Source organism: Phyllopteryx taeniolatus, chromosome 9 (assembly GCF_024500385.1).
Source record: "Phyllopteryx taeniolatus isolate TA_2022b chromosome 9, UOR_Ptae_1.2, whole genome shotgun sequence".
In the NCBI taxonomy this organism is placed as follows: Eukaryota; Metazoa; Chordata; class Actinopteri; order Syngnathiformes; family Syngnathidae; genus Phyllopteryx; species Phyllopteryx taeniolatus.
Window position 1 is genome coordinate 28890759 of NC_084510.1, and position 18035 is coordinate 28908793.

Genomic DNA, 18035 nt, shown 5'->3' on the forward strand with positions numbered 1-18035 from the left:
GATGCTAAAACATAATGCGGGTCAAATTCACCCACGACAGAATGGCATGAAACAAACATAACAAAGGGTTTCAATAACCGATACCACTAGTATCTTTGATACATATAATTTCAATTGACACAATGACAGATAATTGTGAACAAAGCCCGTTCTTTCTTTCTGATTCGTCCATGTGTCAAAACCGCCGCAGTGCAGCGCCAACTACAGGCGAGGAGGACTTATTCAATGTCAGAATTTTTTTTTTTTCTTAAGTATCAGTAGCTGCTATCGGGAGACAGGGGCGGAGCCACAGGGGATGCAGGGGTAGAACCGGACCCCCTGAAATCTGATTGGACCCCCCCAGGTGCCCCCCCCAGATGATTGACATATCACGGCACCGCATGTCTTGTCGAAAGGAGCCGTTTGCCTTTTGAAATCAGTGATGCCTTTTGACTGCTAAGTCCCTCCTGTAGAGTAGTGGGCGCTATGTACCACAAAGAGTTGTAATCCACATTTATTAGGAGGAGAAGAAGAAGAAGGATCACCACAGAAGAAGATGATTTGCCCCCAGAGCCAGGCTACGTCACAACCTCATCCTAAAGTAAGTTTTACGGTGGTGTCCTAATGAGTCCAATTAGCTGGCACACACAATCACATGGTCAAGTTCCATCTCATGGCGTCTACACATGACCAGTGTCAGCTTCCAACAGCCAATCCACATGAACGTGTACATTTAATTCGGGTCCCTGCTTATATTGACGTGTTTCTTCAATGATTTTAGAGGAATGAAAGTAGCAGACAATCGGCAATCGACAAGCTAGCTGTTTCATGCTCTGTTGGCTTCAATAAAATATAACGTGAAGGAGGCTGGGGGATCCTTCACGCTTTGCCCCTTGTTATGTAACTGACACCGCTACAGTGGCAAAAGTGTTGTTGTTACGTTTTGTTGCCTTCTATGCAGCCTCTTATTTCATGCATTGTGTACTGCACAACAGGCTAGCTTAAAAACACTTTTAAGACAAACTAGTGGAGTGCTTTCGGAGAAAACGTCAGGATTTGAGGGCATCAGAAAAGTGCTGTTAATGAGCTTCACAAGTGGAAACTTCACGTTTCACACATATATCAACTGTGCATAAAGGCTTTTGGATTACTGGGCTATTTTTTGTGTGAAATAAATTTGAGTTGCTAAAGAATGTCAAAAATGTTGGTTGTGACTTAATGACTTAGTTCAATTTTGAAATTGTGTCTCCTGAGGCAAAACCAGTTGGGAACCACTGAGTAGCTGAATGTTTGAATATGAAACTTGCATCTACAGTGAGTGATGCAAAGAGTTACAAAACTGGCCCTGTTTTCCCCAATATATTTATATGTTAGCATGAACAGCTTCTGTATGTTCCTAGCGCTTTGGTACAAAAAAAAAGAAAAAGTTGAAGTTGAAGGTGTGTTAGCCATTTGCGTGGGCAGTGCGCGCCTCTCCCTTCAGAAACCTGTTCAACCAGAAGTGTCAGCGATGGTGGAGATCAGATAGTGTGAGGAGGAAGAGGTTGGCGGGAAGAAGACGACGGCGTCAAAGAAGTAGTTTAGGTATCGGCGAAAGTGAGGGCTGGGGGGCGAAAGTGAGGGTGTGGGGGGGGGGGGGGGGGGGGGGGGATTGGGTAGACCGAGCAGCCTTTGATGACCATTTGAGGCCTTCGTTGGAAACTATTTGGATGCCCTGCCAATAAGTTCTCGTGGTGATTGAGAGGACCTGTCAGCATTAAATTGAGTGTGAACTGATCCCACGCCAGCGGCACTCATCAAGTCAGCTATGTGAACCACTGCATTACCAATGGTCACTCGTACAAAGAGCGGGTTTGACGGTGATAACGTGAAAATTGACAGTCGATATCAACTTGGATGGATGTGTAGTCTGTGGGCTTTTTTAAATCAATTTTTTTATTTTTTTTTTAAAGACAGCCAGAAGTAACATTTAACATTTTTAAGTAACAAAATTCATACACAGTACATTTTGCAGGTATTTTTCACAGCTGTTGAAATAAAATTCATTACTGAAATTAAATTTATGTACAATATATTTTGGAACAGATGTATTTTTAACTTTTTATCCAGCCACAGAAATGTAATTACATTTTGAATTCAATTAAATGTATATCCAATACATTTTGGAGCTATTTTCTTCATCCATTCACTGAAATTAAATTTAGATACTGCGTTTTGGAATTTCAGTATTTTTCACTCTTCATTCATCCACTTAAAATAAAATACAATAAAATTAGATGAAATAAAATGAACCATTTTACACAGTACACCTGTTTTGACACTCTATGCCGCACCTTATCATCATTTCTTTTTCCAGTCTTGCATACAGCCGACCGGTGTGGGAGTGATTGACGCACCCAATAAAGTGAAGAGAAGAAAAAAAAGCATGGGCAAGTGCAGACTTGTGGAGCTCACCTGTGACCTCTGTTACGTCTGCTCGTCAGACAAAAAAATCCTGTACTGCGGCTTTTTTTTTTTTTTTTTTTTTTTTTTTTGTCAAACAGCTCGGACCGAGTGACCCTCGGAGAACGTAGGCGGCGGCACATGACAGTGTTTGTTTGTTTTTCTCGATTCGCCACGGAGGCGCTGCTGACAATTAACACTAAAGTTTCATATTCTTTGCTTGGAAACACACAAAGTGCCATATAGTCGAGCATTTGTACACCTTAACATGTTTCTCTGAGCCACTTCTTGGTCGTAAATGCACTTATTAGCAGTGAGACTAATCGCTCGCTTGCATTTCCCCAGCGCTGAAACCGCTTCATGAGCGTCATCGTTACGATCTTTACATGTCTTGGATGTGACGCCGGTTGCAGCGACGCATTTTCCCACCCTTCGCCCCTAAAAAAAAAAAAAATCTGGAGTTGAGGTTGAGTCACTGCCAGGCCAGGAAACAGATGGTCGCAAAAATCCAAATGAGGAGGAACAACGGGAGCGATACAATTGGTAATTGAACATGACGTTTTGCCATAAAAAGTTCAACAGCATGATGAAAAATGTCTTGAAAATGAAAATATGACAACTTTTTATATCTTCTAAAGCCACGTAAGCTATGTGGCGATACTATAAATTCAACGCGGATGATAACGTGGAAGCCGACTGCAAATTGAGCTCTGCAAAATGGAGGATGAATAGAGGAATTTGAGTAAAGCCATCTTAAAAGAACAGTTTGTGCATTGAACAATGTTGGTTTAAAATACAACACATTCATCACAATTGCGAGACGTAATGGCATGATCATATATCCATTCAATTGCATTCAAACCGTACTTCATCAAAATATCCTTATAGGTCTTTCGATTTATGCTTTGCTTCCTTTGTTTGCGATTGTTCTGACGGTGACTTTCCCTGTGAGTCGTCCTGTCTGCCCCCAGCGTGACTCACAGCGAAAACACCTCAAGTCTGAGAACACCTGCATGGTGAGACCCCTGCCTTCTATGGGAAGTCATTTGAGCATTTATTCCGTATAGTGACAATATAACATTTTAGCGCATAGTAATGTGCAATGTCAACTAGTACACGGTTTTACATCTATCAACTTATTTTGGTGAGGTCAGGCAGCCGTACAGGTTTTATGACTGTTAATAAGTGTGATGAGGAATATTTCAGTGACGTTTTTGCTTGGTGTGTCTCTCTCACATAAAAGACTGTACCTTGGCTCAATAAAGGTTGGAAAACAACACATCCTTCCATCAGTCTCGATGTGTTATGACTTCATTCTGTTTTAGAAAATGCAGACATCAGCCAGATATCAAATACATAATCCACAATATCGACACAGTGAAGCTCTATAGACAACAAACTCGTGGAATCTAATGACATCACTGATGATGCCACTGATGATTTGAATCCATGCAAGGGAGTATCAAGGTGGGCTTGAGTGAACTGTGGTGATTGTGGTGTGGGGGGCAGGGGTTATGGGGCTGGAGCTGGGTGGGTGGGGGGGGGGGGGGCTCTAAATGGGTTCATAGCCTAATCCCAGAGGAAACTGTGGAAGAGATTAATCTAAATTACAAGGATGAGTCTGGAGTCTGGAGGGGCAACAGCGGGGTGGGAGGGGGGTTACGGGCGGGGGGGGGGGGTTTCATTTCTTTTCTCCAACCAATTAGTCGCCAAGTGTAGTACCGGACCCCCTCGGCCCCCGCGCGCCGTGCACAGACAACAGATGTTGTCGGTTCTCAGGGAATGCGCGTCTCTTCGCAGGCCTCCTCGCGCCGTGCGTCATCTTCCTGCCAGGATGCTGTGAAATGTGACTTCATCGTCTCCGCTGCCGCACGTAAGAGCTCAAACATTTTTTTCTTACTGCTCCTTTAAGTACTGTATTTATGTAAACTTGGCAACTCGGATGAACCGGGGTGACATTTTTTATTTTTTATTTTTATTTTTTGTAATAAAAAGAACGTCAAAACGGTTACATCAGGACATAATATAAATAATATGAATTGCAAGAATAATAATTCATTTCTCGTCCGCATATAAAGTAAATACGACAATGTCGGAAGATTAAAAAATTAAATAAATTAAAATGTTCTGTAATCCTAAATAAGTTATCACCATGTAGGTAAGTCAGCCAATAATGGAACCTGATAATTTAATAATAATAATAATCACCATAATAATAATAAAATTCATAACACTAATATAAATGAACATTATAATAACATTATATGTATAAAATAAAATAATAAATGCCAACGGTTTTGCAATTGATAATAATAAAAGCAATAATACAAATAATAATAACGAAATTATATCGATATTTTCAAGGAACCAAAGCACAGTTAATAATAATAATCAGAATAAATATAATAAATTATGAATACATACAAAATAACATTAAATATATAAAATAAAATTATAAATGCCCCCAAATTTGAAGTGTGTATACAAACAAAGTTGTGTTTGCATATTGCTGCGTTCCATCGAGGCACAACCAGTCAAAAGTGCCACGTTCAGGCAAAGCGTATCTATGCTCACATTAGCAAAGATGCTAACGACACTGTGGAGTCAAGCCGCAGTCATCAAGCTACACTGGCTAGCTTCAGAATCTCATACACTTAGCCACAGCTAAGCCATTATTGTACAAAATAGAACACGTTCAACTTTGAGGACAACTCTTTGTCAAAGAATTCACCAACTGTATGGAAATGAAAAGGCAACGAAGGGTGCAGCAGCTGACCCAAAAGCTCAAATTGATTGCACTGACAGGAGACCGCTGGACAGCGGTAAGCTATTTGCGTGAAATCTTACATTTAACACACGAGCTGTTTGCACTTGCTTTGAAGCAATCGCTGTTGTTACCGTTTTATGTGCTTGTCTGCTATTTAAATTGGCAGTTCATTGTGGGTAATCCAAACACTACTTGAGACACTTTTTTCAGTCTAATGATGAGGCCACTTTAATTAGTTCAAGCTGTGTACTGTTACAGGCATTGTATTTTAACAAACGAGCTCAGTTGTTAAAAGTAGTCTGATTTGTCAACTGTTTCTTCATTTAAACACCATACCTTTGATCTTAAAACAGAATCCAAGTAATATTTCGATTGATGGATTTTATCCAAAGATCGACTTTAGTCAGCCCAATGGAAATGTGCGATTAATCGCACAGTAGACATATGATTAACTCGATTAAGATTTTGGATCACTTGACAGTGCTAATAAAATCTCAAAAGAAATGAATAAAAAAAAAAAAAAACAATTAACACATTTTTAAAAAGTACAACAAACAGGCAGGCAAAAATGTCAACAAACTCACTTTTTTCCGGCGTTATTAGTTCACAGATCAGACGCGTCTTTCTCGGAAGGTTCCGCGCCTCAACTTGCGGATCGATAGGAAAGGGACAAATGAATAGAAATGAATGGCTCATGTAGCGCTGCCGTTCATTGTTTTCTGTAATAGGATTAGAGATTATCAAGGGGATTATTGATCCGTGTGTGTCTGACTCGTCCCTCACTTCCCATCGGGAGCCCACACCTGGCCCATTCCCAAGGACCACATACAGGACTAAACGTCTCGCTGCTACTTCAGCGCTCTTGCTCGTCAGGTGACACGTTTGCATTCATTACTACATTATTACGTCGTAACTACTAGTGAGGCATAAAAATGGAGTGATGGCTTGCACTCTAAAGAAGGCCAACACGGGAAGTGGAGCTTACAGTAGATCGTAGACATCCGCTAAATGACATTGTTTCTGCTCGCGACAATGCTCGCATGAAAGGAGGAGTTCAGAACATGCAGAGATTCTACCATCGCATTGAAAAATACAGTAAAACAAACGCTGAGTAATTTAAGAGTACTGAATCCTGTAATGCACATAATGACCACCATTGTTTTAGCTGAGTGAGATTCATGAGGTCATGATGAAATAGGCCTTAAATAAAATCGAACTTTCATGATTGTTATCAAGGACTTTATTATTTCTTTTCTTTGTTCTTTCTCTTTTCTCGCCAACGCATCATGCTGATTGCCAATTTGTCTCGAAGATGGAGATTTATGTGCAAAAGAACAACAAGCACGAGACTCCGAGCGACGTGAGAGTCACGCTCAAGGCGTCTCATCCAATCCCACACTGCCAATCACCTCGTGTCGTATGTCACCACGCCGCAGACCGCAAAATCATCCGTGTTGGCTTTTGTCAGGAACAAACGATTTGCGGACACACTGCTGGTCATGAGATAGCAGCTGCGCAAATGACAAGTTAGAGTATAACGCGTTTGATGATCCAGTTGTGTGGCGCAGACGACACTGCATGTTGTTTACGCCGTAGGATGCGCCAACCTTTTTTACACAGCGCCACATCTTCAGATGTTACACAGCCTTTCATTCTTCCTGCACACATTTGATCTTGCCGGCTTATCCATCCATCAATATCATATCTAATGAATATCTTTCAAGCCGCAGCCTTAAAAGTCACTTTTTGGTGTGGTTGTTGCATGGACTCGTTAGTGAAACAGCGCAAGTAAACACAACATGAAGGTTAGCCTCTCTTGACAACTTTAGTCATGTATTGGACAGTCTAGCAGACACACAGTGCATGACATAGCTGTTGTTTGTTTTACAGTCTGTAATGTAAACAAACGTATTGAATGTGGGGGCCAAAGGTGTTCTGCCTCTTCTGACTGAGAGTTGCTCGCTGTCGTTTCTGCCATGCGTCATGCAAATCAGTCGCATTGAAAACTGCTTGTGTATGGGGGCGCGAAGACTTTGTGCGCGGTGAAATGGAGTCGAGATGGTTATACTAGATTGAGAAAAGCCCATGTGACAGCCCCCAAGGCAGAGGTCGTTCTGATGATCCAAAACAAATAGATCGTTATAATAGAACGATTAAAAAAAAAAAAGTAGCGAGCGGCTTGTAGCCCATTATAACCGACTACAAGTAGCGTTTCTGCTTTACCAAAATACTTTAGTCAAACGCATGTCACATTAAAACGACTCTGACAAGTACAGTTTATTCAAAAAGTTACCTAAATGTAACAGGATAAATGTAGTTAATTAAACACCTCTGCTTAGGTTTCGCGTTCGGGTTAGAGTAAGGGCTAATTCGCCCAAAACTAACTCATGTGACACTTCCGAGTTGCCGTTACTTGGGAGTTGTCAGGGTGACGGGATGGTGGAGCATATATCGTACACGTGGATGTGTGTGTGGGTCTGCACGGTTCAATAAAGGTAAAAGTCATCACCGTGGCTGGCAGTCCCTCACGAGCTGTACGCCGCCGTTTTAGCTTTGGCCTCAGACGCTTCGACTTGGACTGCACAAATACGCATGTTGGCCTATTGCGTTAAAAACAACATTGATGAAGAGATTCATGATGTAAATTGGATTTTTTTGTTTTTAAATAATAGACAGTAGAGGTTTGTGATCTGCTTCTGTCAAACGACCCTAAGGAATAAGAATTGCAGGATACTTTTCACACCTAGAATTTCGCTGATATTAGCTCGCTTGAGTTATTTTCACGACTCGGGTTGGATTTACTTGTTGCCCCTTGTGCTCCGTTAGTAGCTTGAAAGTGGCAGATTCTCACTCAGCCTCGCTACTAAGTCAGGGGTGGAGAATCACAATGTGGGTGCGGTATTATGTAAAATAGCAACACTCTACATCGCAATCCAACAAAATTCAGAGTGACTTGTTGACAGACAATTTTGCGGAAATACACAACTCACAGAAGAATGACTTTGTAGTTTATAGTTGTTATTGCCGTTTCAAAATGAAACATGCCAGTCGGGCACTTTGCATTTCAGAGATCCATAAGCAGCCAAATGAAAAGAGAACGCGAGTGCCACAGCAAAAGAGAAAACCAAAAAACTAAACACGCGAAGCCAAAGCCGCTTTGAATGGAGCTCTTTGACAGCAAATACTTCCAGTATGGAGTGAATCATTGTAAAACCACATTCATTTCCTGCATGTGTTTATCCAGAGAGGAGGATGAGATACAAAGCTGGTCCAGACTTGTTCGCAGCGTGCTGCACAGTGCTGTGTGTGTGTGTGTGTGTGTGTGAAGGGAGATACACTCTCCCTGCTATGGGAAAGGACACACTTAAGCAACCGGAAGTAACACTTTGCACCTTGGTAGGCTTATGACGAATACATAAGACATTACAGTGTATTGACTCTGTGTGTAATTAAAAAAAAAAAAAATGTAACGCAGTGTTGTGCAAAAAGTCACGTGTTTTCATTACATTTGTTGTGTAATGTTCTTCTCAGAAGAGTTCAGGTTAGGGTTGGGATTCAGGGTTTGGGTGGGGTTTCGGATCCAAATGTTCATGTCCAAATATACTTTAGATTGGGTTTAGCTACACGTTGACAAAATTGACTGTTTTCTCAGTTATGTTGAACACTTTTGTGTTGCAAGGTTTCGGAGAGTTAGGCTCAGGTAAGCTGTAATGAGTTCAAAGGGGACAATTTTCGCTTCCCAATTTACATTTATTTACAAAGTGTATGGATTCAACCACTTATGCCCCGATTTTCTAAGATCCCAAGTAGCAGGCATTAAATTGAGTGTTTATTGAATTTAGCAGATTGTGCTCACTGTTGGCAAAAGAGGGTTTTGCGCTCGGTGGCGCTGATGAGTCGCCACTAATATGGAACATTTGGGAGGCGACCACTAGTGCAAAATTAAGTGTGAAGTGATGGAATTGTAAGTGTTAGTGGAAGAGCTAAACAAACATATTACTTAGTTACAAAGAATAAATCATTCGCATGTTTTGTTTGATTTAACTCGTCCCGAGTGCATGACAATCGGTTGTATGTGCCCATTCTATGCAACATTGCATTTAAAACTTGAGACACCCAGAAAACTGCTCTGGCCGAGGCCAGCAACAATTGTCACAGTGCGCTGAAATGACCCAGATGTGAGGAAACGCAGCGGTGCAAGGAGTTTTGTCGTCGGTGATACGGCATGACTCCTTCTTGTGCCTCCAAGTTAGCCCTTCAATCATTCAGAAGCGCCAAAATTCAATTGCTGAAGAGAAAGTATCTTGGGATCATTTTTTGTTTCTGGCATTGCAAAAATATTTACACAAGCAGAAAAGGTCTCATTTTGTCTGCGCTACGCTGGTACTGGTTTGTGTGCTGGTTTGCACCTGCCTGTCAGTGGCGCTATTTAATGGTGCAAAATTAGCCATCGCATTTTGTTTCAGGTTTGATAAATCACGTCGTGCATGCATATTTTCCTCCCCAAACGTAAAAGATTTTGCGGACGGGCAGACATAATCCTAGTTGCGCCCTTTTAGTAGATCATCCGTTTGCCTGTGTACAAATTTGTGCTGGCGGAGTTAGGGTTAGGGCTTGGTCTTTAAGGGTTAGCATTATGGTAGGATTAGATTTACAGTACAGTTGGGGTTAGGGTTAGGATCGAGTTAGTTATTATTGTTGTAAAAAGGACCATTTTCACTTCCCAGTATACTTTTCTCAATCTCTAGTGTAGCTTGATTATATTCAAACATTAATCATATCCAGTTTTTCCTGTTGTTTTGTTTTTGTTGGGACATTATTTACACACATGTATTTTATCCCTGGGGGGGAAAAAAAAAAAATCATTAAATTGAAATTACATACACAAAAAGCTGAATGAAGAAGGAACATACTGAAGAATTGATGTCCCAAGGCTGTATTTGTGTAAGAGTACAGGATGTGCTTTGTTCCTTAAAGCTGGCAAACATACATTTGGATAAAGTGTCCAATGTTGGAACTAGCTACACATGTTCGTGGCGCATTTTGCAGCTTTGACAAATCTAACCACGGCAAATATGACTAGACATGAAGCATGAACGTCAAAATCAAGCTCCTTCAGTTTGTGACGGTGCCAGCTAAAACGCACTTGTCTTTCTCGCAGAGAATTACAAAAAAAAAAAAATGAAAAAAAAGAGGGTGAGCGAGTTAAATGAGCGTGACTTCCACGACGCAGGCAACCGTTCTGCTGATGCTATCACCCCTGCACAAAATGGCACGTGAAAGGGAAAATACACACAAAAAGGAGACACACAAGGGAGAAAGAGAGTGAGCGATGGCAGATGTGTGATATATGAGGGCGATAAAGTTCACATCTCAGCATGTTTACACTGCACAACTGCTGCTCTTCATTGTGTCCTGTTATCTGTCTGACGAGGAGTGACGATGCTTTGCTCGGTTTGCCCTTCGAATGTATCCATCCATCCATTTTCTTTACCGCTTCTCCTCACTAGGGTCGCGGGCTGCTGGAGCCTATCCCAGGCATCTTCGGGCGGGGTACACCCTGAACCGGTCGCCAGCCTTCGAATGTCCTCTCAAAAATGACTCATTGGAACACTTTTGTAGTTTTGACGGGTGCTTCACTTTATCTGCAGATTGGTATCGTGCGCAGTTAATCTTAAGTAAGATTCAAGACCTGAGCTCTGTTTCTTCTTTCTGTAGCTTTGGTTTGGTTTGTCTTGTGATTCAGGACTTACACGTGCCTGTTGTGTAAATGCGTCCATTGTGTCCCGAAGCTCTTCTTTCCAATGACTCAGAGCGAACTAGTTTCTTCCGACGACCACTCATCCCAGTTCTATGTGACATTGCTATGAATTACGTCATTTAAAAGCTGTGTGACATTTACAATTTTCATTTCCAGCAGCGTTTCCCAGCCATTGTTGAACAGATTTTACATCAACAATGTATATATGCTGAAAATAATGATAGTTTCGTCTCAATTTAGTCACAAATTCTCAGTTTTCAGTCTGGCCCCTTTTAGTTGAACACGAAGATGTTTTTTTCTGTTGTATGAATGGCAACAGGTAGATAAGCAGGTTACATTTGTCATCTGGTGGAAGTGTTTATTTAGTCTGCCTATCACTATACGTTGCATAGAAATATGAGCAATGATGCTTTATTTGTAGTAAACCAATTGGATAATTTGCACAGTGGTCTGGAATCGTTGGTTTACTGTATGTCTGGAGTTTGTCTACTTTTTAATCGTCTCTGCCAGAGAGTTTCTTTGTCTTTCCACAAAACACAGTAAAGCAGCATTTCACACCATGGCACGGCATCATCAAAAAATTAGGTGTGGTACACACATACCGATATTTGGGATTCATTTTAGGATCCTCCCACAAAGTTAGTAAAAGCCCAACTATTGGATTTCTCTAAAAGATTACCCTGAGCAATTATCCTGTGGTGTGGAGTGTATAAAGAGTGATTTGTGTACGCTCAATCTGCTCGGAAAACTGTCGGGGGACGACAATCGTAAATGTTAAACTTGTTGGAATATTTACAATTGCAAATTCTTGGGTGTGTGGTCAACACCGAGTTCGGCTGAGCCACGGAAACCGCGACTGTGAGATTATGAAGCGGAACGTTAGCCAATGAGGAAGCGACCTGAAACTCATTCTGTTGCCAGACATATAGGGTGGAACAACTGGTTGTGTTGAGTGCTGCCTCTCATAGGTCAATCTTGGTACTACAACATACATTGATGATTGTTTGTGGCGATATCGTTGTGTTGTGTGGTGTGGTGTGCTATGTCGTTCATATGTAGTGCACCAAATCCGATAAAAGCATGAACGAACTCATACCGATATTTACGTGTGGGCCCAGTTTTAGATTACGTCGGATATTGATAATTGCTTTCAACACAGCAAGGTGGGAGAAGTGAGCCCGACTAATATGTCTGTGTCGATTCTCTTTCATCCAGGTCGTGGTCATTAGTCCGGTTGAATGAATCAAATTGAACTGCTGACTCCGGATCCGAAGAAGCTGCTTACCGATGTTGCGCTTGCGCTTGTGTAAAGGCTGCTTGGTCTCTCCGGTGCAGAGGTCATTGCGCTCCTTACTGCACTGCACTGCGTGAACAACATTGTCGAGTTTCCTCCCTGGGATTTTATCTTTGGGCTGAACCAAATTTGTCTGAGGATGCGAGTGGGTTTGAATTGCATTGGTATGTTATGTTTAGAGGAAATCCTTTTAACTTTCTCCAACAAGCCAGCGCCTCCTGTTTCAGTCTTCAGGCTCGGGTGTAGAGACCTTTCTTCTCCTGGCGGCTTTGACACAGGTCAAGTTGGGATATCCACAGTTAGTAGAATTTCAGAAACCCTTTTGATTAAAAGTGAAACTTCTTCAACAAATTAAGAAACATCCAGTTGCCTCTATTCAACCCCACATAAAACAATGTCAGGGAGGGCTGGATTTGGCCCGTGAGTAACTTGGTTCACAAAGCAAACTTGGCATGAGAACACCTGTTTTGGGCGTGGGAGTAACTGTGTGTACTGTAGGTAGTACGAGACGCTGCATATCAAGTAACATGTCTTCGTATCGCATGTCTTAATCAGGTCCCGGAGCACCTTGCAACCGGGATACACATCCTTTTTTTTTTTTTTTTTTTTTTTTATTGTTGTCAAGGATTTCATGAATAAAATGTGTTGAATCAAATGAATGTGTGTGTGGTGAGTGTTTGTTTTTGCCCTTTGCATGCGTGAGCGAGCATGAATACGAGCCTGAATGTGTGATTACACAAGTGTGTGTAAGTGTATGAGCTGGAACGTAATCTCGCATGCGACTACGTGGTGCGTGTTTAGCGCTTTGTCCAAACAGAGACACACAAGTCTCCAGCAGGGGAGGAAAAAATGCGCCTGTTCGAAAATACCCGTCTTGTTCCGACACGTTTTCATTTCATTTTCCGCTAACACGCCAACTGCCTCGCTTAGGTTTTCACGCCACTGTCACTTGCGAGGAGGGAGGGGGAACACTTGAACAATCCTGAGAGTTTGGAATTAGGGGCCATTCATCTTTATTTACTCTTGTCAGTAGCATTTAGAAAGCATGTGTGCGCCGTGTACGCAGTAGAACTTTGATTTTGAGTTTTAAATCATTCGGTGACCAAGCTCGCAACTCACTTACTGGACTACGAAGTCAAGTGTTCCCCCATTGATATGTGAAATGTCATTAATCAGTTCCAGCCTGCCAGGAAACAATAAAATATTCTTGTTACATTTGTAATAAAGAAAAATAGCAATGTAGTGTGTAAAATAAACTAACCAACTAAAACATAGAGTGGGAGGAAAATGTTCGTGAACCCTTTGGAATTGCTTAAATTTCTGCTTAAATTGCTCATCAACTGTAGTCAGATCTTCATCTCAGTCACAAGAATAATCAAATAGAGTCTGCCTAAATTATTACCACACAAACAATTATATGTTTTCATATTTTTACGTCAGCATTTCACAGGACAGGGTGGAAAAAGTAATAATGAATAACCTGAACCAAACTTTTTCTTATAGTTGCAGATCATGAATTTTGGACCAATCCGCTTTACAAAATTATTGCTGATTTACAATAACTCGTACTTTTGACAAAACTACTTCTAGAGAAATGAGTCCCAATTGAAAGCAGTTATCACAGACTGTTGGGGAAAGCTAAATGGCAAATATGGGTGGGGTGGGGTGGTTGGCTGGGGGGTGGCATTGGGTCCCTGCGGCCCCCCCTGGGTGGCCGGTTGTCTGGGCGCCCCGGATCTCTCGGTGTGGGACGTGTCCCGTCCGCCGGGCTGCTCTCGGGTGGACCCCTGGGCCTGTTCCCGCCCCTCGATTGATTGGTTGGTGTCCTCAGCCGCCGCGCTGTCAGTCTTTGTGCATGTAAAACGGTATCAATTCACTTGCATGTATCCGCAGACACACACCCCTAGGACTCTTTCACTGGGTATGGGGTCACGCACTTACTGCGACAAATAACTCATGAATATGCAAATCGCTTGTGTATCCCCTCACTTACACTCTCGTCCTGTACACTTTTATAATTTACATAATTAATGCCACCACACTTCAGTTGTACAGCCGGGTTCACGACCCTTGTCCTGCATGCTTCTCCTGTCCTTGTCCTGTTCTATCTTGTCCTGTGCTTCCCTCACATGGTGTAGCACTACAGCCCCATGCAACACTCATATGAATGTCTCATTGTTGTAGATATCACTTATACTCTCGTCCTGTAGACTTTTATAATTTACATTATTAATGCCGCCTCACTTCAGCTGTACAGCCGGGTTCACGACCCTGGTCCTGCATGCTTCTTCTCCTGTCCTTGTCCTGTCCTTCCCTCACAGGGTGTAGCGCTACAGCCCCATGCAACACTCATATTAATGTTTCATTGTTGTAGATAATGTAATGATTTACTTCACTCATCCTGTTTACAATTAGTGCTTTGTCTTTTGTCTTTGTTTCTCTCTCCCTTCTAGAAACTTTGTTCTGTTCGACTGATCAAGTCTGATTCTCAATAAACCTCAATTATAATACCACAGCGGAAGCTTAAAAACTCCACTGTGACACAGTAAAACTGTTTCGGCATAAAATGGATACAGATTTTCTATTCTGCTTGACCAAACAGCAGAACAGGACAAAAAAAACAAACAAACAAACAAAAAAAAAAAAAGAACCCAAGCCTGAAACTGAACAGGAAGCCGGCCATTCCATGGCTTCTACTTCTTACAAGGACGTTATCTTAAATGACACCCAACTGGAAGCAGGTATCCTTGAATGCTGTATGATCATGTTTTTGGGACTACACCATGGAAGACGCCTACGTTAGATGATGATTTCGATAATTATAGAACTCTAGTATCAAGGTTAAAAAATAAAAAATCAATTTATACTAAACCATACCAAGTCAAACCTCATTTTCAAGTGCTACAAAGTGAACAGTTGTACAGTACATTTGTTTTCCAGGACCGTTTTTAGCTGCTCGGTCAAAAATCTCTCTTCTATTCCAGCGGGTCCAAAAGGCCAAAATGAAGCTCTATCTCAAAGCATAAACCCCGTTTGCCATGTCTGCAGGTCAGCAGCACTGTGAGGTACACCGCAGTCCTTCCGTCGTTTGCTTTGCCTTTGCCTCTGAGGGAGAACGCCGTCTCGACGGTCTAATCGCCATCTGATTCCCATTTCCTCTGAGTGTCCCCTTGGAAGTTGTCTTCAAGGAGTCGCGGGGTATCCCAGAAGGAAGGAAGGAAGTCGTGTATGTTGTGTCCTTTTGACAATAGAAATCTTAAAGGGAATTTAAATAATTGGTGCGACCGCCTTCTACAATCAGGTGTAATCTCAGGATGAGCTTCAGGGCAGCATCCTCTCATCTCATAATCAAGATGTGCATCTCTCCTCTCCACCATTTTATACGATGAATCTGCTGGAAACACTCAGTCACCGCAATTGTAAAGTATTACTAAAGCTGTAGTATACATGCCCTAGTGAGTATAACCAGTATGGAAAATGGATGGATGGATGAAGAACAAACTGTAGTATGCATGCCAGACCAGTAGTTGGCAGTGTAAAACAAATGTTAACATAAAACTGTAGTATGCATGCCAGACCAGTAGTTGGCAGTGTAAAGAAGACCATTAACACTTTTTCAAAATATTAAGCATACACACATTTAAAAAAATACAAACAAAAAATAACAAAAAGAGCTAATAGTTAGCATTTTTATTCATTCCATATATAATTGTATGTTTTATGTTAAAATGTTAAAAAGATAAAAATAACGAAAAAAACCCCACGTCACTGTCAACTTTATTACGGCTATTTTGATGGTATTCAAGAAATGTGTGGTTAAAAACAATGCAGGTCAAAATCTCAAAATTTTGGAGACCCTCCAACATTTTAATCTGCATGTCTGTGGAATGAGCGTTTCTTTGGTTTTAACAAACGTGCACTCTGACCTTTTTCCTTCATATCTGCCTGACACCAAAGGCAATTTGCGAGTTGCACGCTCGCGTTTGCGGGCTTGCGAGCGCTCTCGTCTGCATTTCCGTCTCGCCCTTTATGACCATTCTTCGCACGTCGTGTCGCGTGCTTGTGTGTGCAGGTAGGCCCGTCGCTCATCGCTTGGAAGTACGGCGGCCAATAAAGTCAACGTTACGTTGAGGCACCGTGAGAACAGTGTGAGAAGGCGCGTTCTCATTCAGTGTGAAGGTGAATTGTAAAGGCGGCGGTGACAAGTGTCATCTTACTGTCGCCGAGCGCGACACCAAGCAATAATTCATTTGACGTTCTCAACTCTACTCTAATTCTCCTAACTCTGGTCTTACGAGTCGTCGTCGGCTTGCAAAGACCAAGAGTTGGTACATTACCATTATCGTACACCATTTAAAGTACCTCTGATTAACTCCAAAGAAAGTTCAGCTGTTCTAGTAGGCTTTTCCTGACACTTTTGTAGTCCGATTTTACAGCACAAGCCGTGGTCCCCAAAGAGCTTCCAAGGCATCAGAGGAATCTGACTCTTTTGTAGTCATTTTCCATGCACTGTATGGTCTGGATCTCACATGGGAAATGTGTGTATGTGTAGCTCATTTAAAAAAAAAAAAATTTTTTAAGGAAGAGCATCAAGAGGAGGAGTAAGATGAGGGCTTAGGGTTAGCATGTACACACATAAACATCCTCCGGGCAACGGGAGTCATCCTGGGAATATTTATCTTTGCTGGTAATGCAAAGAGGCAGCCAACCTCCGATCTTGCCCTTGGCTATTTTCCCTGAAATTTCCTAAATGGGAGGAGGGGGAGAGGCGGGGAAAACGGGAGGGCGGGAGGAAGGAAGCAAGGAAGTAAGGAGGGAAGGAGGAAGGACGGGAGCGGGAAAGTCAAAGGATGTTGCAGGACTTGTCTGGTCCATGACAAAGTGTGGAAAGACAATTTATAGATGTTAGTTTGTTGCTGTTGTGTGTGTGTGTGTGTGTGTGTGCGCCCATGCGGGGTCAGGACCAGGCCCGAGGCGGGGTGATGAGTCGTGTTGGGGACCTTGTGTTTGGTGTGTCTGCGAGGCAAAGTGAGGCGGAGTGATGTAGATGTGCGTGCGCGTGCGCGCGTGTGGTTACGCGCCCCCCCCCCCCACACACCTCAGGCCACGCAGCATCTCTCAGGGCGCACTTGATTCGAAGTGAATGGCAGCGTGCCGTGTGGCTCCATCGCGGCCAAATGACTTGTGACACTCCTCGCCTTGTTCCTCTGACGTCTGAGGAGACGAGGCGGCGGCGGCGACACACACACACACACACACACACACACACACACACACGCAAAGAAACGCGTGGTAAAGTCAACCAACTGGCGACATGTTGAACATTTTGTTTCCATTTGATGCTTGGGTGTCCCAACAAGGAAAGGGGACAGTTGGTGGTTGCTTTCATGTTCTTTCCAATAGAGCATTTATTCAATTTTCTTGATATCCAGCTCAAGGTCCATGTACTCGTATGTTCTTTATCCTTTCCTAGTGATGATCATTTTAATTATATTCTGCTGGCAGTTCACGCAGTTTGAACTGATATGATCCAAAGTGTTTTTGGAAAAAAACTGCACAATGTCCATTTAAGGTGCATATACTAGTGCGCTCCTTGTCCTCACTGGTAAGTCAATTTAGCGCACTAGTAGAATGACTGTGACGTATTAATACAAAAAGTGTCAAAGTAGAAAAGTCTTTTTTTCCCCCGAATAAATGCTCAAAAAGTTTTATAAGGTGCCGTTTAAGCATTATTTTCAAGATCCTCTTCGTCCTCAGTAGTAAGACAGTTCAGTGCACCATTCCAACCAGTA

At 42.2% G+C, this 18035-nt stretch overlaps 1 long non-coding RNA gene across 1 annotated transcript; it reads left to right on the forward strand.

Moving 5' to 3' along the window:
• Positions 1–51: 51 nt before the first annotated feature.
• LOC133483903 (uncharacterized) lies at positions 52–12781 on the forward strand. The gene is made up of 3 exons (XR_009790235.1): positions 52–580; positions 4222–4294; positions 12165–12781. It is a non-coding gene; the product is annotated as an uncharacterized LOC133483903 (long non-coding RNA).
• Positions 12782–18035: the final 5254 nt, after the last annotated feature.